The following is a 24,503-nucleotide window of genomic DNA, read 5'->3' as shown; positions in this document are numbered from 1 at the left end:
ACAATATAGATATCTTTTCTAAATCGTTTGCAATTTGTTTTTACTCGAAGACTTTCCGTCATTTACTACGAACTGTGACCTCTCTGACAGCAAATCACGAATCCAGTCACATGTTGTTGTTGTTGTGGTCTTCAGTCCTGAGACTGCCGGCCGAAGTGGCCGTGCGGTTAAAGGCGCTGCAGTCTGGAACCCCAAGACCGCTACGGTCGCAGGTTCGAATCCTGCCTCGGGCATGGATGTTTGTGATGTCCTTAGGTTAGTTAGGTTTAACTAGTTCTAAGTTCTAGGGGACTAATGACCTCAGCAGTTGAGTCCCATAGTGCTCAGAGCCATTTGAACCATTAGTCCTGAGACTGGTTTGATGCAGCTCTCCATGCTACTCTATCCTGTGCAAGCTTCATCATCTCCCAGTACCTACTGCAACCTACATCCTTCTGAATCTGCCTAGTGTATTCATCTCTTGGTCTCCCTCTACGATTTTTACCCTCCACGCTGCCCTCCAGTACTAAATTGGTGATCCCTTGATGCCTCAGAACATGTCCTACCAACCGATCCCTTCTTCTAGTCAAGTCGTGCCACAAACTTCTCTTCTCCCCAATCCTATTCAATACCTCCTCGTTAGTTATGTGATCTAACCATTTAATCTTCAGCATTCTTCTGTAGCACCACATTTCGAAAGCTTCTATTCTCTTCTTGTCTCAACTATTTATCGCCCATGTTTCACTTCCACACATGGCTACACTCCACACAAATACTTTCAGAAACGACTTCCTGACACTTAAATCTATACACGATGTTAACATCTTTCTCTTCTTCAGAAACGCTTTCCTTGCCATTGCCAGTCTACATTTTATATCCTCTCTACTTCGACCATCATCAGTTATTTTGCTCCCCAAATAGCAAAACTCCTTTACTACTTAGAGTGTCTCATCTCCTAATCTAATTCCCGCAGCATCACCCGACTTAATTCGACTACATTCCATTATCCTCGTTTTGCTTTTGTTGATGTTCATCTTATATCCTCCTTTCAAGACACTGTCCATTCCGTTCAACTGCTCTTCCAAGTCGTTTGCTGTCTCTGACTGAATTACAATGTCATCGGCGAACCTCAAAGTTTTTATTTCTTCCCCATGGATTTTAATACCTACTCCAAATTTTTCTTTTGTTTACTTTACTGCTTGCTCAATATACAGATTGAATAGCATCGGGGAGAGGCTACAACCCTGTCTCACTCCCTTCCCAACCACTGCTTCCCTTTCATGTCCCTCGACTCATATAACTGCCATCTGGTTTCTGTACAAATTGTAAATAGCCTTTCGCTCCCTGTATTTTACCCCTGCCACCTTTAGAATTTGGAAGAGAGTATTCCAGTCAACATTGTCAAAAGCTTTCTCTAAGTCTACAAATGCTAGAAACGTAGGTTTGCCTTTCCTTAATCTTTCTTCTAAGATAAGTCGTAGGGTCAGTATTGCCTCACGAGTTGCAACATTTCTACGGAATCCAAACTGATCTTCCCCGAGGTCGGCATCTACCAGTTTTTCAATACGTCTGTGAAGAATTCGCGTTAGTATTTGCAGCTGTGACTTATTAAACTGATAGTTCGATAATTTTCACATCTGTCAACACCTGCTTTCTTTGGGATTGGAATTATTATATTCTTCTTGACGTCTGAGGGTATTTCGCATGTCCCATACATCTTTCTCACCAGATGGTAGAGTTTTGTCAGGACTGGCTCTCCCAAGGCCGTCAGTAGTTCCAATGGAATGTTGTCTACTCCCTGTATAGACCCTCTATATACTCCTTCCACCTTTCTGCTTTCCCTTCTTTGCTTAGAATTGGGTTTGCATCTGAGCTCTTGATATTCATGATAGTGGTTCTCTTTTCTCAAAAGGTCTCTTTAATTTTCCTGTAGGCAGTATCTATCTTACCCCTAGTGAGACAAGCCTCTACATCCTTACATTTGTCCTCTAGCCATCCCTGCTTAGCCATTTTGCACTTCCTGTCGATCTCATTTTTGAGACATTTGTAGTCCTTTTTGCCTGATTCACTTGCTGCATTTTTGTATTTTCTCCTTTCATCAATTAAATTCAGTATCTCTTCTGTTACCCAAGCATTTTTACTAGCCCTCGTCTTTTGACCTACTTGATCCTCTGCTGCCTTCACTACTTCATTCCTCAAAGCTACCCATTCTTCTTCTATTGTATTTCTTTCCCCCATTCCTGTCAATTGTTCCCTTATGCTCTCCCTGAAACTCTGTACAACCTCTAGTTCTTTCAGTTTATCCAGGTCCCATCTCCTTAAATTACCACCTTTTTGCAGTTTCTTCAGTTTTAATCTACAGTTCATAACCAATAGATTGTGGTCAGAGTCCACATCCGCCCCTGGAAATGTCTTACAATTTAAAATATGGTTCCTAAATCTCTGTCTTACCATTATATAATCTATCTGAAACCTTTTAGTATCTCCAGGGTTCTTCCATGTATACAATCTTCTTTTATGATTCTTGAATCAAGTGTTGGCTATGATTGAGTTATGCTCTGTGCAAAATCCTATCAGGCGGTTTCCTCTTTCATTTCTTAGCCCCAATCCATATTCACCTACTACGTTTCCTTCTCTTCCTTTTCCTACTGTCGAATTCCAGTCACCCACGACTATTAATTTTTCATCTCCCTTCACTACCTGAATAATTTCTTTTATCTCATCATACATTTCATCAACTTCTTCATCATCTGCAGAGCTAGTTGGCATATAAACTTGTACTACTGTAGTAGGCGTGGGCTTCGTGTCTATCTTGGCCACAATAATGCGTTCACTATGGTGTTTGTAGTAGCTTACCCGCACTCCTATTTTTTTATTCATTATTAAACCTACCCGTGCATTACCCCTATTTGATTTTGTATTTATAACCCTGTATTGACCTGACCAAAAGGCGTTCCTCCTGCCACCAAACTTCACTAATTTCCACTATATCTAACTTCAACCTATCCATTTCCCTTTTTAAATTTTCTAACCTATCTGCCCGATTAAGGGATCTGACATTCCACGCTCCGATCCGTAGAATGCCAGTTTTCTTTCTCCTGATAACGATGTCCTCTTGAGTAGTTCCTGCCCGGAGATCCGAATGGGGGACTGTTTTACCTCCGGAATATTTTACTCAGAGGACGCCATCTTCATTTAATCATACAGTAAAGCTGCATGCCCTCGGCAAAAATTACGGCTTCCCCTTGCTTTCAGCCGTTCGCAGTACCAAAACAGCAAGGACGTTTTGGTTAGTGTTACAGGGCCAGATCAGTCAATCATCCAGACTGTTGCCCCTACAACTACTGAAAAGGCTTCTGCCCCTCTTCAGGAACCACACGTTTGTCTGGCCTCTCAACAGATACCCCTCCGTTGTGGTTGCACCTACGGTACGGGTATCTGTATCGTTGAGGCACACAAGCCTCCCCACCAACGGCAAGGTCCATGGTTCATGGGGGGGGGGGGGGGGGGGGCAGTCACGTAACTGTATGCTATTCCATAAACACGCAATTTCACTACAATCCGATTGTTTGGCACGTTGTCAAAAGCCTTCCGGAAATCCAGAAATACGGAATCGATCTGAAATCCCTTGTCAGTACCTCGCAACATTTCATGCGAGTAAAGAGCTAGTTGTGTTTCACAAGAACGATTTTTTCTAAATCCATGTCACATAACTGTATGCTATTCCATAAACACGCAATTTCACTACAATCCGATTGTTTGGCACGTTGTCAAAAGCCTTCCGGAAATCCAGAAATACGGAATCGATCTGAAATCCCTTGTCAGTACCTCGCAACATTTCATGCGAGTAAAGAGCTAGTTGTGTTTCACAAGAACGATTTTTTCTAAATCCATGTTGGCTGGGTGTCAATAGCCTGCTTTCTTCGATGTGGTTCATAATGTTCGGACACAATACATGTTCCAAAATCCTGCTGCATACCGACGTTAATAATATGGGCCTGCAATTTAGTGGATTACTCCTATTACCTTACTTGAATATTGGTGTGACCTGTGCAAGTTTTTAGTCTTTGTGTACAGATCTTTCGTCGAGCGAACGGTTGTATATGATTGTTAACTACGGAGCTAATGCATCAGCATACTCAGAAAGGAACCTAAGTGGTATACAGTCTGGACCAGAAGACTTGCTTTTATTAAGTGATTTAAGTTTCTTCACTACTGCGAGGATATTTACTTCTACGTTACTCATGTTGGCAGCTGTTCTTGATTCTCCTTGAATTTCTTCATTGTGTTGGAGGTTTCGTAAAGGATTGAAATTATATACAAAGTTTGTTCGAGGTTATGAGTGCCGAAGAGGGAAACGTTCCTGACTGGAAATGAGCACAGGTCATTCCCAGGTAGATGCCGTGTTCCCTGACTTTAGGAAGGCGTTCGATATTGTACCACACCGCCGCCTAGTAAACAAAGCACAAGCGTATGGGATACCTGACCAACTGTGTGATTGGACTGAAGAGTTTATAGCAAACAGAAGACAGCATGTTATTCGGAACGGAGGGAATCCTTCAGACGTAAAAGTAACTTCGGTCGTGTCCCAGCTGAGTGCTACAGGACCATTACTTTTCACAACATATGTAAATGACCAAGTAGGTAACGTCAGAAGTTCCATGAGGATTTTCGTGGATAATGCTATTGTATACAGAAAAGTCACGACGCTAGAAAACTCTAGCGAAATGCAGGAAAACCTGCATAGGATCGACGCTTGGTGCAGGGAGTGCCAATTGACCCTCAGCATAAACAAGTACCGTACTCCGAATACACAGACACAAAGGCCCTTTATTGTATGATTACACAATTTGAGAACAATATCTGGAAGCAGTTACATCCTTCATACACAAAGGATACAAGGAAAGTTTTCCAATACAGCTTTATTTATTCAGTTTTTTCGAAGTTATTTCCGCCAAATTGAATACATCTCTCTATCCTCCGAAACCAGTCCCTAAACCAGTTCTCCCAAATGTCTGTAGGGAGTAAGGCACACCCGTTGTCAGAAGCCCTGAGGAGGTCCTCATCACTTGAAAACTGTACTCTCTTCAGCTTCATTTTCACATGCAGGAATAGTGTAGTCACAAGGAGCAAGGTCTGGACTGTAAGGAGGGTGCCCAAGAAGTTTCATTTCTGTACCCCGCAAATATTCGGTGCATGCTTTGGCGCCGTGAGTTGGAGCGTTGTCGTGATGGAGGAACCGAGTGTCGGTTCTAGACTTCGGTCGCAGGTTCTTCAACGACTGGGTGACTTTGGGCAGGCATTGCTCAGTGTACCACTTAGCTCTGACTATCTTCTGTGTGTCAAAAACAACATGCTTCACAATTCCAATCGATTTAAAAAAAATAAAAAAAAACAGCTATCATTTTCTTCTTTACTGACCGGGATTTTCTGACAGCAATGGGCATATCGTCATCTTAAAAAACTCATAATTTGTTTTGAATCTTAGTCAGCACGTCATAATAGTACAGCCAAGTCTCGTCACCTGTCACCGTCTTATTCACGGACTGACATTGTCCCTTAGAAAACTTCTTTAACATCTCCCGGTACCAAGCCACACGTTGTGTCATCTGTACTTCTGTCAGACTTTGCGACACCCAGAGACAACAAAGTTTCCTTACTTGCAGATGATCATGTAGAATCGGACGAATTCCAGGTGCAAGGAATCCTCTATCTGCTTGTAGGTCACTCGCCTGTCTTCGTCTAGCATTTTCCACACAGCATCAATGTTTTCGTCCTAACTGATGATCGTGGTCATCCCGTCCTCTCAGCGTCCTGCAGAGCGAAATTTCTTCTTTGCAACCACCTGAATACAGTTGTACGACATGGACACACATCACCGAGTACAGGGTCATTTCTTCAAAGTGCCGGTCTATGTTTAAACCACACGAGAAGTTGTACCGCAGAAGCGCCATAATCTCACTTCGTGACCACGATGCAATAGCAAGCACTTCCGTTTAAACCTGCTAATGAACGACTGCGCCCACAGACTTGGCACAGTGGCTACAATGCAAGTATGAAGCATTCTCATAACATAGCAACAATCAGCCTCCTACGACTTATTGTTGCGTCGTATTGCAAAACTTTCGTAGTACCCTTTGTATCTAGGAGTAGGCATACGGGGCGATTTGAAATTGAATTGCCACATAGAATTAATAGAGTGAGCCAGATACGACACTGAGATTCTTTGGAAGAAACCTCAGGAAACGTTGTTCGTCAACAAAGGAAGTAGCTCACAAAACACTCTTTTGACCGATACTTGAGTATTGGTCATCAGTATGGGTTCTGTAGCAGATCGGACTGATAGAGGAAATATGGAAGATCCGAAAAGGGCAGCGCGTTTCGTTACAGCTTCACCTAGGAAACACGAAAGCGCGACGGAGATGCTCAGCCAAGTCAAGTGGCGGGCGCTGTAGGAGAAGCGTTCTGCATCAGAGCGAGGATTATTCTTGAAGTTCAGAGAGCGTACGTTTCTAGATGTGTTTTCAGATCTAGTGCTTCTTCTTACGTATATCTTGCGAAAAGACCGTGATGATAAACCTGGAGAAATTCGAGCCCACATGCACGCTTACCGGCAATCATTCGCTACTGACCAGGAAAGGCAAGAAGTGACAGCGGTACACAAGGACCCTCCGCCACACACCACAAGGATGCTTGCGGAGTATGTAGATGTAGACGTGCTCTTATTCTCACATACTGGTTGAACAAGGTCCGGATGTTTACTCGCCTTCAGTTTGGCTGCCTCAAGACAGTCACACAGTTTGTAACTGTTAACACTTCTCTTGTGTTAAACTTTTATGAGAGTACACCTCTCAATGAGCAGATTATGACAGAATTTAAAATTTTGCCATTCGGCCAATAACTACGCGAAATATTGAAAATCAGATTGTTGTTGCCTCTGTAATCCGTTTGATAGACTACCCGCAACTAGTAATCTGTTTCGGGTTCCGGGATAGTGGCTTAATATTGTAGAGTTCTGTTTAGAATATAAGTGAAATAAACACGTAACCAAAATCCTTTTTCTTTGCTACAAAAGCAAGATCCAGTTCCCTTTCACAACCTATTTCTTTGTGACGAACCCATATTTGAAATGATTATTGAAAAATTAAGCACGCTTTCCTGTGTCATAGCAAGTGGTACACAGACCCCGATTCCAAAACATAAGCAGAATATGTGCGTTATCAGAGTACTGTTGAAGATTTTCAACGAGCAACAAGAAAAAGGGATTGGTTCAAATGGCTCTGAGCACTATGGGATTTAACATCTGAGGTCATCAGTCCCCTAGACTTAAAACTACTTAAACCTATCTAACCTAAGGACAGCACACACATCCATACCCGAGGCAGGATTCGAACCTGCGACCGTAGCAGCAGCGCGGTTCCGGACTGAAGCGCCTAGAACCACTCGGCCACAACGGCCGGCAAAGGGATTGGTGTATAATGCAGTGAACATAACAACATCTCAGATTAATGTGGTACAGAAAACATTTCACGTTTAGTGGTAGGGCGTATAAACTCAACACGCAATGATTTGTTCGTGTAAGCACGTAAGGCTAGCGAGTCTTCAATGCCCTATTATGCCTCTCATGCGAAGCACATCAGTCGCAATCGTGACACGCATCACGTATGTCTACTTGTCATGGAACGTGCGAGGTCTCAAGTTAGAAGAAAAAAGATGAGCGTTCATTGAGTTGCTCTGCCTTCTCAGTAAAAACGCCGCGCATTCCTGAACGTAATACTGCATTCGAAGATCGCTGGAAAACTCCGCACTCGTCTGATGCTGAAGTTTTGCTATTGACGAGAACCGCATGGAGAAACTAAGCTGTCATCCACCCGCGGAGTAGACTCAGCAATGGAAGACCTGCAATGCAATCTAGGTTAGAGCCTGAGAAAACATACTGTTCTGGTCTCGTAGCTGGCTGTTACTTGAAATACATGGAGCTTAACAAACAGTGCGGTCGGTCGTTCTTCTACTAGGAAAATCATCGGCGTGAAATGAGATTGCAATGTTGATCGTTCGACATCATAAAAAGTTCACGACTCGATCCATAAAGTACAACCTAACAGACCAGAAACTCGGTACTGTATCGTGTGAAAATATAGTACATAGTCGGTCCCGCAAATTCTATCTATCTATCTCCACACAGCTCCCTCTAGATGAGTATCCAATGCAATTACTTATCAGGAGCTGCAGCGCAGGAGAATATAATTCATCGTCTGCCGAGACTGGTTAATGACACTGGTGTGCAAAACATCTACATACATAAACCGCAGGCCACCGTGCGGTGCGTGGCGGAGGGTACCCTGTCCCACAACTAGTCGTTCCCATTACTGTTCCAGTCGTAGACAAAGCGAGGGAAAAACAACTATCTATATGCCTCCGTATGAGCCCTGATTACTCATATCTTATCTTCGTGGTCCCTACGCGAAATGTATGTTTGCGGCAGGAGGATCGTTGTGCAGTCAGCATCAAATGCCCGTTCTCTAAACTTTTTCAATAGTATTCTTCGAAATGAATGTCTTCTTCCCTCCAGGTGTTCCCACTTGCGCTTCCAAAACTCAACAGTTGCATGCAGATCGAACCTACCGGTAACAAATCTAGCAGCTCGCCTCTGAATTGATTCGATGTCTTCTTTCAATCCGAACTTGTGCGGTTCCCAAACACCCGAGCAGTACTCAAGATCAAGTCGCGCTAGCGTCCTATACGCAGTCTCCTTTACAGGTGAATCACACTTTCCAAAGCTCTCCCAATAAATCGAAGTCGACCTTCCCTACCACAATCCTCACATACTCATTCCGTTTCACATCGCTTCACAACATTACGTACAGATATTTAAACGACGTGATTGTGACAAGCATGACACTACCGATGCTGTATCGGAACATTACGGGTTTGTTTTTCTTACTCATCCGAATTAACTTACATTTTTCTACATTAAGAGCCAGCTGCCATTCATCTACATCTACACCTACATCCATACTCCGCAAGCCACCTAACGGTGTGTGGCGGAGGGTACCATGAGTACCTCTATCGGTTCTCCCTTCTATCCCAGTCTCGTATTGTTCGTGGAAAGAAATATTGTCGGTATGCCTGTGTGTGGGCTCTAGTCTCTTTGATTTTATCCTCATGGTCTCTTCGCGAGATATACGTAGGGGGGAGCAATATACTGCTTGACTCCTCGGTGAAGGTATGTTCTCGAAACTTCAACAGAAGCTCGTAACGAGCTACTGAGCGTCTCTCTTGCAGAGTCTTCCACTGGATTTTATCTATTATCTCCGTAATGCTTTCGCGATTACTAAATGACCCTATAGCGAAGCGCGCTGCTCTCCGTTGGATCTTCTCTATCTCTTCTATCAACACTATCTGGTACGGATCCCACACCGCTGAGCAGTATTCAAGCAGTGGGCGAACAGGTGTACTGTAACCTACTTCCTTTGTTTTCGGACTGCATTTCCTTAGGATTCTTCCAAAGAATATCAGTCTCGCATCTGCTTTACCGAAGATTAATTTTATATGGTCATTCCATTTTAAATCACTCCTAATGCCTACTCCCAGATAATTTATGGAATTACCTGCTTCCAGTTGCTGACCTGCTATATTGTAGCTAAATGATAAAGGATCTTTCTGTCTATGTATTCGCAGCACATTACACTTGTCTACATTGAGATTCAATTGCCATTCCCTGCACCATGCGTCAATTCATTGCAGATCTCCTGCATTTCTGTACAATTTTCCATTGTTACAACCTCTCGATATACTACAGCATCATCCGGAAAAATCCTCAGTGAAATGGTTCAAATGGCTCTGAGCACTATGGGACTTAACTTCTGAGGTCATCAGTCACCTAGAACTTAGAACTACTTAAACCTAACTAACCTAAGGACATCACACACATCCATGCCCGAGGCAGAATTCGAACCTGCGACCGTAGTGGTCGCGCAATTCCAGACCGTAGCGCGTAGAACCGCTCGGCCACCCCGCCCGGCAAGCCTCAGTGAACTTCCAATGTTATCCACAAGGTAAAAAAAAAAAATGTCCTGTGACTAGGGCCTCCCGTCGGGTAGACCGCTCGCCGGTTGCAAGTCTTTCGATGTGACGCCACTTCGGCGACTTACACGTCGATGGGGATGAAATGATGACGATTAGGACAACACAATACCCAGTCCCTGAGCCGAGAAAATCTCCGACCCAGCCGGGAATCGAACCCGGGCCCTTAGGATTGACATTCTGTCGCGTTGCCACTTTTTTTTTTTTTTTTTTAAATCTCATTTTGTTCGCTATTGTTCGTTTCATCTGCTCGGGGCGGACGTCGTAAGACATCCATTTAAGTTCGTTGTCGATCTAATAACTCAGTTTTTTTATTACAGAGGGCAACTGACAGTCTGACCGAACACGCTGAGCTACCGTGCCGGCACCCCTCAGCTAGCGGCGGCGGACATCCACAACGTCATTTATGTATACTGTGAATAGCAACGGTCCTACGACACTCCCCTCCGTCACACCTGAAATCACTCTTACTTCTGAAGACTTCTCTGCATTGAGAACGACATGCTGCGTTTTGTTATTGGCAACTCTTCAATCTAATCACACAATTGATCTGATAGTCCATATGGTCTTACTTTGTTCATTAAACGATTGTGGGGAACTGTATCAAACGCCTTGCGGAAGTCAAGAAACACGGCATCTACCTGGGAACCCGTGTCTATGGCCCTGTGAGTCTCGTGGACGAATAGCGCGACCTGGGTTTCACACGATCGTCTTTTTCGAAACCCATGCTGATTCCTACAGAGTAGATTTCTAGTCTCCAGAAAAGTCATTATACTCGAACATAGTACATGTCAAAAATTCTACAACTGATCGACGTTAGAAATATAGGTCTATAGTTCTGCACATCTGTTCGACGTCCCTTCTTGAAAACTGGGCTGACCTGTGCCCTTTTCCAATCTTTTGGAACGCTACGCTCTTCTAGAGACCTACGGTACACCGCTGCAAGAAGGGGGGCAAGTTCCTTCGCGTACTCTGTGTAAAATCGAACTGGTATCCCATCAGGTCCAGCGGCCTTTCCTCTTTTGAGCGATTTTAATTGTTTTTCTATCCCTCTGTCATCTATTTCGATATCTACCACTTTTTCATCTTTGTGACAATCTAGAGAAGGAACTACAGTGCAGTCTTCCTCTGTAAAACAGCATTGGAAAAAGACATTTAGTATTTCGGCCTTTAGTCTGTCATCCTCTGTTTCAGTACCATTTTGGTCACAGACTGTCTGGACAATTTGTTTTGATCCACCTGCCGCTTTGACGTAAGACAAAAATTTCTTAGGATTTTCTGCCAAGTCAGTACATAGAACTTTACTTACGAATTCGTTGAACGCCTCTCGCATAGCCCTCCTCTCACTACATTTCGCTTCGTGTAATTTTTGTTTCTCTGCAAGTCTTTGGCTATGTTTATGTTTGCTGTGAAGTTCCCTTTGCTTCCGTAGCAGTTTTCTAACTCGGTTGTTGTACCACAGTGGCTCTTTTCCATCTCTTACGATCATGCTTGGCACATACTCATTTAATGCATATTGAACGATGGTTTTGAACTTTGTCAACTAGAAATTTTATCTAGGTCATCTTGTATGAAACTACAGTCACTTATCTTCGAAACCTTCCTATATACCATAGCATCATCAGCGAACAACCGAAGATTACTGCACACCCTGTCTGCGAGATCATTTAAGTACATAGAAAATAGTAACAGCCCTATCACACTTCCCTGAGGCACTGCTGATGCTACCCCTGTCTCCGATGAACACTCGCTCATCAGGACAACACACTGGGTTCTATTACTTCAGAAGTCTTCGAGCCGTTCACATATCTGGGACCCTATTCCGTATGCACGTACCTCCGTTAGCAGCCTGCATTGGGGTACCGTGTCGAATGCTTTTCGGAAATCTAGAAAAGCATTCGATCTGTGCTGACCACAAGGTTGTTATGGAGTTATGGTACAGCGTTCCATTACTTTATGAGCGCAGTTGACAACTGCCAAATGATCGTTTTCGCATGTGGACGTTGTGCAGTACATCACCCCAGTGCATTCCACACGTGATCGATAGGACTTAAGTCGGGAGAACGGGCAGATCAGTCCATTCGCGGCGAATATCCTCGTTCCAAGAGCTACTCCACCTGCACTGTTCGATGCCGTCCCTCATTGTTACCCGTAAAAATGAAGTCAGGGTTGAATGCATCACCGAAAAGGTTTGCGTGGGGCAAGAGTACAGCGTCTTAATAACGGCACCATATTTCACCCACTCCCTTCCCTGGATCGTCAACATTAACAACATAAACATGACGCTAGAACGTCTAACAAACTCGTCAGCCGTTCGCCTTCATGACGGCATACCCGGTCTCGTCCATCGACCTGATGTGACAAGAAACTTGGTTCGTCCGACCAGGCAACACGTCTCCATTGCTCCACGGTCCAATTCCGATCATCCTGTTCTCACTGAAGTCGTAACTGGCGATGTCGATGGATCAACATGGGATCATGTAGGTGTCTTGTGCTGCGGGGTCGGAAGTTTACCAATGTGCGCTAAATGGTGTGCTCCGAAACATTTGTGCTGGCACCAACACTGTGCTCTGTCGCCAGATGTGGCAGAGATCGCCGCCTATCCTGCTTTACAGAGCAGAAAAGCCTCTGACTACTTTCTGTGATGAGCTGTGGACAACATCTTGTCATCTACTTGTTGTTCCACTGTCCTTCACCCATTGACCACAGACGCTCACGGCAGTGGCACGCGAACCAGCGACCAGCTACGCCGTTTTCGAGGTCCTCGTTCCCTAGCCAATGGCCTTTACAATCGCCTTTTGTCAGAGTGGTTTACGTTATGGATTTCATCAATTGTAGTCCGTATCGTCGCTATAATGACTCCACATTCGTCTCTGCTGTGCTTGTGTGCTTGCCATGTGCTGCATTGCCACCAAGCGGTATTCATCCTCAGGGTGGTTAGTGGTCATAATGTTTTGGATCATCAGTGTACGAGGGTTATTCGAAAAGTAAGGAACGATCGGTCGCGAAATGGAAAATACAGTGAAAATCTGATGAAGCTTTGCACAGATGCATTGGGCACTGTGTCTAGTACGCCCGTCGATCGCATCATGTCGCTCTTTTCAGTTCTGAGCTCACAGTGAGAACGTAAAGATGGTTAGAAATTAGCGTCTTCCGCCGAGTAGGGGGGGTCAGACGAAAGATTTCGCCTTAATCTATGCAATCCACATAGCATAACTGTCATGCTGTTCGTTCTACACGACAATTCTCGGCCGCACTCTGCAGGGGCAATGAAGGTGCTCCTGCAGCGTTTCCGATGGGAAGTGTTTGATCACCCACAATACAGCCCGTAATTGGCTACCCCTGAGGTTCATCTCTGCTCAGATGAACCGCTGGCTATGAAGACAATATTTTGACACAGACAACGAGCTGCAAACCAGAGTAGAAAATTGTCAAAAAGCGCTGGCGGCTGTCTTCTATAACAAGGGAATTGAAAAGTTAAGACAACGCTACGACAGATGTCCAAGTCTGAGTGGCGACTGTGTAGAGAAGTAGCTGGAAGGTGTAGCTAACCATTACAAATAAAATAGTTATGATTTTTATGGTGGTTTCCATTTCGCAACCTATCGTTCGTTACGTTCCGAATAGCCCTCGTATATGTGGGCAAACACTCTGCTCTTTCAAGAACGACAAATACTTGCAAAAATTTTCATTCTCGATTTCACTGTTCGTTTCAATCGGCACAGGCTATTATGTACATTTAGATATTATCTTGAGAAGTGTGCAAACAGACTCCTACATCTGGCTAAATGGTGTCAGATCTGGTTCTACACCAATCACTCTCGCGACTAACAAAGAAAGACTAATACTCATCCTGAACAAAACAGTGCTATGCCAAAATTATGAATGGATAGAGTACACTTTTTTGTGTCCATACAAAGTGTAAGGTGTTCTATCTTAAAAATGTCTTCTGAATTGAAGTATTTGCAACTGAAATACTTTAAGTACTTTCTTTTCTTCACAAGCTTTTTCGTCTTCCTTCTGTGAGTTACATTATTTAAAATAATACCTTGTGTCTGGTCCTACCCTTAGTTCCCCCATTGTGAACTATAGTGGTTATGTGGTGGTAGCTGTTGTGGTTGTAGAGATATGAGTGAAGTGATCGCCCGTCACATCATGGTGTTCACCAGCACATCTTCTGTCTCTTTCACATCAATGTACAATCTAAGACAAAAATAAATAAAAGAAAAAAATCCACACTTTCAGAGGAATTCTGTGATTTACTGGAGAAATGGAAATGAGCGTTCCCAGTCGGGAAGTTCGTGCGCCAAGTGCAGATCTTATTGAGTGCGATGCCACATTGGGCGACCTGCACGTCGACAATGGGGATGAAATGATGATGAGGACATCACAACACCCAGTTCCTGAGGGAAGTAAATCTCCCTCCCCAACCGGGAATCGAACCCGGGCCCCGTACGTGGCAAACCAACGCGCTGACTGTTCAGCGCATGGGGCGGACATTTACTGAGAGAAAGAGTATCACAAACTGAGCAAGCCAATAACGCGTAAATCCGCCTCTGGCCTTTATGCAAGCAGTTATTAGGCCTGACATTGATTAACAGAGTTATTGGATGTCCTCCTGAGGGACACCATGCCAAATTCTGTCCAATTGACGCCTTAGCTCACCAAAATCCCGAACTATTGAAAGGCCTGTCGATAATACTCCAAACGTCAACAGTTGGGGAGAGATCCGGCAGTCATGTTGGCCAAAGTATGGTCTGGCAGGCCCGAAGCCAAGTAGTAGAAACTCTCGGCGTATGCATGTGTTTATCTTGCTGAAATGTAAGCCCAAGGTGGATTGCCATGAAATGCAACAGAAAGGAGCGTAAAATATCATCGACGTACCGCTGTGCTGTAAGTGTGCTGCGGATGACAACCAAAGGGGTCGTCCTGCTATGAAATGAAATGGCACCCCAGACCATAACTCCTGGTTGTCGGGCCGCATGGCGGAGGACAGTCAAGTTAGTATTCCACCACTGTCTGAGGCATCTCCAGACACTTCTTCGCTAGTCATAGGGGCTCAGATCGAAACAGAAGTCATCACTGAAGACAATTCTACTCCTGTCAATAAGATTCCAGCCCGAATGTGCCAGGAACTACTGCAAACGCTCTTGTTGGTGTTCAGAGGTCAATCGTAGTCGGCGCAATGGGCGTTGTGATCTCAACCCCATTTGCATAAACGGCCTATTAATGGATCTTGTTGTCACTGAAGTACCAGTTGGATGTCGAGTCGATGATAAAGATGGATCCGGGACTCTGAGCGCATCTCTGAAGATTGCTCGATCCTCACATTCTGTCGTCTCTCTAGGTCGAACGCGTCGTTCTTATTGCTCTGTTCGGCCATCGTTCACCCATTTCTGCCAGCATCGTCTACTCTGTAGGAATCAACATGGATTCCGGAAACAGCGATCGTGTGAGACCCAACTCGCTTTATTTGTTCATGAGACCCAGAAAATATTAGATACAGGCTCCCAGGTAGATGCTATTTTCCTTGACTTCCGGAAGGCGTTCGATACAGTTCCGCACTGTCGCCTGATAAACAAAGTAAGAGCCTATGGAATATCAGACCAGCTGTGTGGCTGGATTGAAGAGTTTTTAGCAAACAGAACACAGCATGTTGTTATCAATGGAGAGACGTCTACAGAGGTTAAAGTAACCTCTGGCGTGCCACAGGGGAGTGTTATGGGACCATTGCTTTTCACAACATATATAAATGACCTAGTAGATAGTGTCGGAAGTTCCATGCGGCTTTTCACGGATGATGCTGTAGTATACAGAGAAGTTGCAGCATTAGAAAATTGTAGCGAAATGCAGGAAGATCTGCAGCGGATAGGCACTTGGTGCAGGGATTGGCAACTGACCCTTAACATAGACAAATGTAGTGTATTGCGAATACATAGAAAGAAGGATCCTTAATTGTATGATTATATGATAGCGGAACAAACACTGGTAGCAGTTACTTCTGTAAAATATGTGGGAGTACGCGTGCGGAACGATTTGAAGTGGAATGGTCATATAAAATCAATTGTTGGTAAGGCGGGTACCAGGTTAAGATTCATTGGGAGAGTCCTTAGAAAATGTAGTCCATCAACAAAGGAGGTGGCTTACAAAACACTCGTTCGACCTATACTTGAGTATTGCTCATCAGTTTGGGATCCGTACCAGATCGGGTTGACGGAGGAGATAGAGAAGATCCAAAGAAGAGCGGCGCGTTTCGTCACAGGGTTATTTGGTAACTGTGATAGCGTTACGGAGATGTTTAGCAGACTCAAGTGGCAGACTCTGCAAGAGAGGCGCTCTGCATCGCGGTGTAGCTTGCTCGCCAGATTTCGAGAGGGTGCGTTTCTGGATGAGGTATCGAATATATTGCTTCCCCCTACTTATACCTCCCGAGGAGATCACGAATGTAAAATTAGAGAGATTCGAGCGCGCGCGGAGGCTTTCAGACAGTCGTTCTTCCCGCGAACCATACGCGACTGGAACAGAAACGGGAGGTAATGACAGTGGCACGTAAAGTACCCTCCGCCACACACCGTTGGGTGGCTTGCGGAGTATAGATGTAGATGTAGATAGTGACATCGTTCCCATTCCACCGTCGAGCGATTTGCCGATTCCTCCAACCGGCTTGTTTGAACACAACTAACCACACGTCCTCTCTCAAATGCTGATATCTGCCGACACTGATGACGCATCTGTCTGCGAGATTTAGTTACTGTCCACCTGAGTACACGATGCGTAAATAGCAAAGAGTTTATGCCCTGGTATCGGTATGTCCCCTGCCTATTATCCTTGCCAGTTGTGCGGTGAAACTGCGCTGCAGCGTCACACATTCATCCATTGGCCGCCAAAGTTTACATTTTTTGCATTTTCCTTCTGTATCTTAAGAGTATCAATTTATGAGCAATTTGCATAACTGCTCCGTGCTGCGTCGTTTTTATTCCCTTAGTGTAGTTTACAAGGGAAAAAATTCGGGTTTTTTTTGTCATGGTCTAAATCTTATACGAATATTCTCGTATTTTAAGGTATGTTTCCGAATGTTCTAGAATATTCTCTGGTGTTCTGCAATACAACTCGAAAATGGCACTTATCAGATTGGTTCCCGCTCTGGCAGAGTCGTCTTAAATGATAAGTACTTAAATCCATAGATATGATGTTGAACCAAGACGATACGATGTTGAACCAAGACCACAGAGTAAACTAATCCATAGAGTTACTAATTTCCTTCCAGCTAACTTACCATTCAGCTTGTTAATAGTAGCGTACAGTGCGACTATGAATAAATACAAGGGTAAACATTGCAGTGTTGCGAAGTGAATTAGAAAAAAAGAAACATATGGTATGAAGTAGTGTGTTGGCATGTTGGACAACAAAAAAAGTATTCGTATTTGAACCGAAAGAAAAAAAAACAGATGTCGTTTATAACATTATACTTTGAATAAGTTAGATGCTATATCAATGAGGTGATTAATTCCACTTTCTTTCAGTTCAGGAAGCACTGAAAAAAAAGAATAAGCTGGCGGTCCTATTCAGATAGTAAAAATATAACAGCACTCTTTAGAATGAGATTTTCACTCTACAGCGGAGTGTGCGCTGATAAGAAACTTCCTGGCAGATTAGTGTGATACTAGTTGCGGAGTCAGTTTATTGGCGGTAAGGGCGGGTTTGGTGTATTGAGGAGGTAAAGGTTGCGCAGTTCGTTGAAGCACTTGATGCAAAACGAACACATTCCTCTGGACGGCGTCTGAAATGTGGTCACTTTATTGAGACTATGTGACCTGTTGTAAAGGGGGAGGGAGTGGGAGGAGTACGGGCACACAAGCACCCTCATATTTTTAGAGTGCTCTTCAAACCATTCTGACACAATACAGGAGCGAAAGGATGGTGAATTGTCATGCTAATGATAAAGACCACATGCGGGGTGCTTTAGTCAAACTAAGGGAATGTACGTGATTGGACATTAACTCCCTGTTCCGTTCACTGGTGAAAGACGATGGCTAGAGATCTGCACGGATTCGAACATCCGCAGACATCTGCAGTAATAATTAGTTGACGGTTCAAAACACGCACCGATGCGGATTGCCTCGGATACATCTGCAGATATTCGCGATAATTACTTCTTGGTGAAAAGTTGAAGCACAGTGTCAGATTAAGACTTTTATCTATCTGGATTACAAAAGACCGATAGTAATAATTATTGTTAAATCATTATTATCGCCCATTCGGTGCGAAGTACTTCTATATTCGTTGGGATGAGCAGTGTCTGGGAACTTAACATGCATTCTGGAAACTGCAAGGACTAAGGTGGTGACATACTCTTATTCTTAGTTTTCCATACAATTACCGGTACGCGTACATCCTAGTTCCGTCGTTCCAGCGACTGCCTTTTTGCCTGACTCACTTCTGTTACATCTACAGTAACAGCAGTCACTTTCGCAAATACCGAAAGTTGACACAAAGCGGCATGAAACTCTTTTTGAATATTCAATTGTTTGAAAACTTCGCTCCATGTTCTGAGGCCAGTTAGTGTTTCACATACGATATGAGCAATGAACGAGTAGGACGTAAAATCAGTGAATCTCTCTTTTCTAAAATATATTTAAAAGTACACATTGCAATGATTGTTACAATGAGAAGTATAGTACATTAAGATGATTTATTATTACGGTGACTTAAAGTGTTTTTGATACAGACACTACATTACAAATATTTGACACTATGCAATACGTGATGACAACTACAACGACTTTATTTGGCTTCTGTGTTGCGGAAATGACCCAAGTCACAAAATCGGTTCCAGTAACTATGTCAGAAAACTGCAACTTATGAACGCATCAAGTATATGACAGGTTATTTTTTATTAAGGTATTATCAAGATCTGCCTCATAGTCAATGCAATGTAAATTACGAAGCCAGACTTAGGCAGACGAAAATTCAGGCCAAGCGCAAATCTGCCGTCAGGCCTCGAAAACGATTGACGGTTGCGTCTTCCTATTTACATATGGTGAAGTCATAGTCGTGCCCCACACACCCTGTCAGTATGAACCATATCGGTGAGGGGAAGTTCGTACGATCCGCTCTTAAGCAAATGCACCGTCCCTAAAGACCGGGTCGTCGATGGGGTGTGTGCTAACTTCTAACACTCTTTCGTTGAAAGTGGGCAGCAACTCATTTTGTCAGCAGCTACCACCACCTGATGATGTCGAGCAGTTGCATTGACGAAATATTGTGCGAGTTACATAATACGATCCGGCGGCAAACCCGAGAAGTGTATTTGCAATATCTTTCACGATCATGTAACTAGAGCCAGACTAAACTTAAACATTTGCCAAGAATAAACAAAGAGAAAACATAAAACCGCATTTTCTGCGAGGAAATAAAATTATACAATAATTGCCCAAGGATATTATGGAGACAACAAGGAACATAAATATTTAGAACATCAGTTCAATCTTATCTCTTAAATAATTCAGATTACAAAGTGAACGATTATCTGGATAGAACAGAGTAGAGAATGCTATAAAAAATTAACATTATTTAACAAAAATCACTCTTATCCTGTGACAAGGATATGTTATGGATCGTTCTAACCTCTCCAATTTTTTTTTTCTGACCTCGGCGTCTCATTCATTTTAGTAATGTGATGACAGCTTTTTCGGGCGTAACAAAAGGACAGCACGACGAATTCATTCGAATGGTAGAAGTATCAACATCCTGATGACAGCCAGAAGTGTGTGTGAGAGCGTGTGTGTGTGTGTGTGTGTGTGTGTGTGTGTGTGTGTTAATGCGTGTTTTTTGTGTTGGAGGGGTGAAAGGGGGGGGGGGGAGAGGTATGGGCGGTGAGCAGTGATAATTCCTTTGCGAATACGTATAAAAAACACAACATATCAGGATTAACAACATAGCATGTAAGTCTCCTTGGGTTTGCTGCCCTGTCCTAAAATCAACTTGATTCAATATTTCAGTCATCCGGCTGTTCACCATCTTCAGGAGAACGCTGCTGCTGCTGAGTCCCTCTAAAAATTGATGCCAGGGGTGCAGATCGTCGTCCTATATAAACGTCTGTACCGTACACGGTGTATGGGCCGCCCATCACAGAACTTGTACATTCAATGGCTGTTTTGATGGAAAATGGACACTCTGAGAAGCAAATTCGTCAGGGTATGGAGTTTGGACCATCCCCGAAGGTGCATGAAGAGAAACCTAGATCCGTGTCCTACATTCTTTATACTGGGGACATATCGTTTAAGATGGGAAGAATTTTAAGGAGTTTCAACATTAAGACTGTGTTCCGTCCGCTTTACAAGATTAGGACACTACCCGGCTCTGTAAAAGACGATCTGGGGCTTAGGAAGCCTTGCATGTATAAAATTCCGTGTCAACGCGGGAACGTTTACAACATCGCCGTCAAACGAGGCTACAACAGCTGCAAAAATCGGCGGTAGCAGAATATTACTTAAACGAGGGACACGGGGTGACATTTGCCGAAACTGTGTTAGTTGACAACACTTCGGTTTTTGGAACAGTGTTTATAAAGAGGCAGTTGAAATTAGGTGGCGGTTAATTTGATTAAGAGAGCTAACGGGTTTTCTCTTAGCAGAACGTGAAACCCTGTACTATTCCGCATAAAAACAGAAAGTTCATTGGTGGGGCCAGTCCGAATGTTCCAAAACAGACTGAGTGCGATACATCGTTGCTGCCGATGTGCTACTAAGGGCGGCGCCACCTGCCCAATCCTGGAGGACAGCAACTGTGGTAGGCAGCGCATGCACCGTGTACGGTACGGATGCCTATATAGGACGAGGGTCTACAGCCAAACACAGACAATACAAAGAAAGGCTAGCGCATATTTAAATAAACTAGAAAAATGGAAGGCCAAAAAAGGATCAAAGTCAATCCCAACAACACTCAAATGGTACTTTTTCGGCATCGAGACCTAACCAAGAAAAGAAACCAAAATGAAAGAGACATAAGACTCACACTATAGGGTATGCCACTCCAACTAGGGAACACAGCTAAACATCTAGGCATCCACTACGACAATTATCTGAACTGGCACACCCATCAACAAGAATTACTCAACAGGATCAGGGACAGACAAGGACTCGTCAGACATGTACAAGGAAGGTTTGAAGGATGTAGCACACGCACAGCAATACACGCATATAAAACCTTTATAAGACCACTACTAGAGTATGGGGCCCCAGCGCTAGGAGGAATGGCAGCCACAGTTGCAAATAAAATGTACACAAGAGTTAGACGTCTCCTACGGAGTTTCGTCAAATTGCAAAACACTACACCAAGCAATGAGGTATACAGGATCGCCAAAATCACACCACTACAAACACGTCTAGCCAAACTAAGAGCCAAATACGGCAAAAGGATACTACAGAATCACCCCGACTTAGATCACATAATAACTACCATAATCAACAAAACAAGGAAACCAAAATTCAAATACTTTCACCCAAATGGCCCAAAACACAATGAAAGCATTCACAGAACTAGCGCCAACAATGGCGCCCCTCGCTGAGGACGAAGAAAGACCACAACGCCTGGACGAAAAACAACAAGAGCAAGAGTAGAAGAACCACAGACACAACCAACAACAAGAACACAACAACCAACCACAGCAAACAGCAAGAGAACCTTCACTTCAACAAAACAAAAACAAAAACACAAACAATGTAGTAACCAGTCACTGCACAGAGCAGTGGGAGCTGTAATAAAATATAAGAGTAGAACTATCAAATACACTCCTGGAAATGGAAAAAAGAACACATTGACACCGGTGTGTCAGACCCACCATACTTGCTCCGGACACTGCGAGAGGGCTGTACAAGCAATGATCACACGCACGGCACAGCGGACACACCAGGAACCGCGGTGTTGGCCGTCGAATGGCGCTAGCTGCGCAGAATTTGTGCACCGCCGCCGTCAGTGTCAGCCAGTTTGCCGTGGCATACGGAGCTCCATCGCAGTCTTTAACACTGGTAGCATGCCGCGACAGCGTGGACGTGAACCGTATGTGCAGTTGACGGACTTTGAGCGAGGGCGTATAGTGGACATGCGGGAGGCCGGGTGGACGTACCGCCGAATTGCTCAACACGTGGGGCGTGAGGTCTCCACAGTACATCGATGTTGTCGCCAGTGGTCGGCGGAAGGTGCACGTGCCCGTCGACCTGGGACCGGACCGCAGCGACGCACGGATGCACGCCAAGACCGTAGGATTCTACGCAGTGCCGTAGGGGACCGCACCGCCACTTCCAAGCAAATTAGGGACACTGTTGCTCCTGGGGTATCGGCGAGGACCATTCGCAACCGTCTCCATGAAGCTGGGCTACGGTCCCGCACACCGTTAGGCCGTCTTCCGCTCACGCCCTAACATCGTGCAGCCCGCCTCCAGTGGTGTCGCGACTGGCGTGAATGGAGGGACGAATGGAGACGTGTCGTCTTCAGCGATGAGAGTCGCTTCTGCCTTGGTGCCAATGATGGTCGTATGCGTGTTTGGCGCCGTGCAGGTGAGCGCCACAATCAGGACTGCATACGACCGAGGCACACAGGGCCAATACCCGGCATCATGGTGTGGGGAGCGATCTCCTACACTGGCCGTACACCACTGGCTATCGTCGAGGGGACACTGAATAGTGCACGGTAGATCCAAACCGTTATCGAACCCATCGTTCTACCATTCCTAGACCGGCAAGGGAACTTGCTGTTCCAACAGGACAATGCACGTCCGCATGTATCCCGTGCCACCCAACGTGCTCTAGAAGGTGTAAGTCAACTAACCTGGCCAGCAAGATCTCCGGATCTGTCCCCCATTGAGCATGTTTGGGACTGGATGAAGCGTCGTCTCACGCGGTCTGCACATCCAGCACGAAAGCTGGTCCAACTGAGGCGCCAGGTGGAAATGGCATGGCAAGCCGTTCCACAGGACTACATCCAGCATTTCTACGATCGTCTCCATGGGAGAATAGCAGCCTGCATTGCTGCGAAAGGTGGATATACACTGTACTAGTGCCGACATTGTGCATGCTCTGTTGCCTGTGTCTATGTGCCTGTGGTTCTGTCAGTGTGATCATGTGATGTATCTGACCCCAGGAATGAGTCAATAAAGTTTCCCCTTCCTGGGACAATGAATTCACGGTGTTCTTATTTCAATTTCCAGGAGTGTATATTTAGTATAAACTAGTTTTAAGCGCCCAACTTAGAATTGTAACCTACAATAAACAATAAAATAAATAATGCTGTTTAAAATTGTAAGAAAATAAAGTTAATGAAATAATATATGCAAACCTAAGGCCTAATAGAGCATGAAGAAGCGCCCTAGCGGCCCGCCCTATCCCCTTCAGGGAAGGGAATAAAATGATTTTAAAAAAAGAAGCTGTGGCATCAGTTCCGCTTGGGCAGCCCCAGCGTGCGCATCGCTATACAAAGCGCCCGCTACAGCGAGAGGACGTGAAGAGCAACTGTCCATTGTGCGTGCACCCCAGCAAAATTGTCGCGTTGTTATTTTAACGGCGAAGGCAAAATTGTCGTGACGGCACGCACGCAACGTTATGGGCAAGCGAAGCGGGAAGAAAAAGGACGAAACGAGAGAGGAGATGCCGCGAAAGTCGAGCATGGCGAACATTCCGAGCCTGCAAACCCGGAAAACACGGCAAAGCCGACCGACAGGCAGATAAGGATGCAACTCTGCGGAGGGAGAGCCGGGCAGCCCCGACACCCAGCGCCTGGTGATAGACACCTCGCGCAAGAACGAAGAGGCTTCTAACAACCCTACCACAACAAAGGTCAAAAATTAATAATGATTGTGGTGTTGCTCACGCTGCTAAATACCGCATTGTCGGGCAACAACAAAGTTATATTATGTGACAGGTGTCAGTAGAGCACAATTAATAAAGTCATTTCATGAAATAATGGATAAACTAGGCACTCATCTTTTCGTGTTTCCCACGCTGGTCTCGTTGTAAACTCATGGCTCAATCGTCGAAAATCTAGGTGGTGATGATTCCAAGCTCGGATGCAAAAAGGCCTAGGTGTTTTTCTGCGATATTCAAAAGTTTTATAGATATGTTTCACAAACCATTCTTGAAGATTAAACCTTTGAAAGTTAGCACAATGTTGATGTAAAAAAAAAAAAATCAGCACTCCGAATTTGTTATACTTCTTTTTTATTGCTTTGGTTACAGTATCACGTAACACACAAAACATCACTACACAATATAAAACATACTTGAAAACATCTTCCTCACTGTCAAAGTTCACACTTTATAAGCTGACTACAATATGCGTCTTTCCAACATGACGAACAAGACTTGACCCTCTCAAAGTCCGACTCTCTACTAACCGCTCACGCGCCCAAAAATCAGAGTTACAAGTACGACAATGATCACAGT

This window comes from Schistocerca americana, chromosome 6 (assembly GCF_021461395.2).
Source record: "Schistocerca americana isolate TAMUIC-IGC-003095 chromosome 6, iqSchAmer2.1, whole genome shotgun sequence".
Classification (NCBI taxonomy): domain Eukaryota; kingdom Metazoa; phylum Arthropoda; class Insecta; order Orthoptera; family Acrididae; genus Schistocerca; species Schistocerca americana.
Note: the sequence above shows the minus strand (reverse complement) of the source record.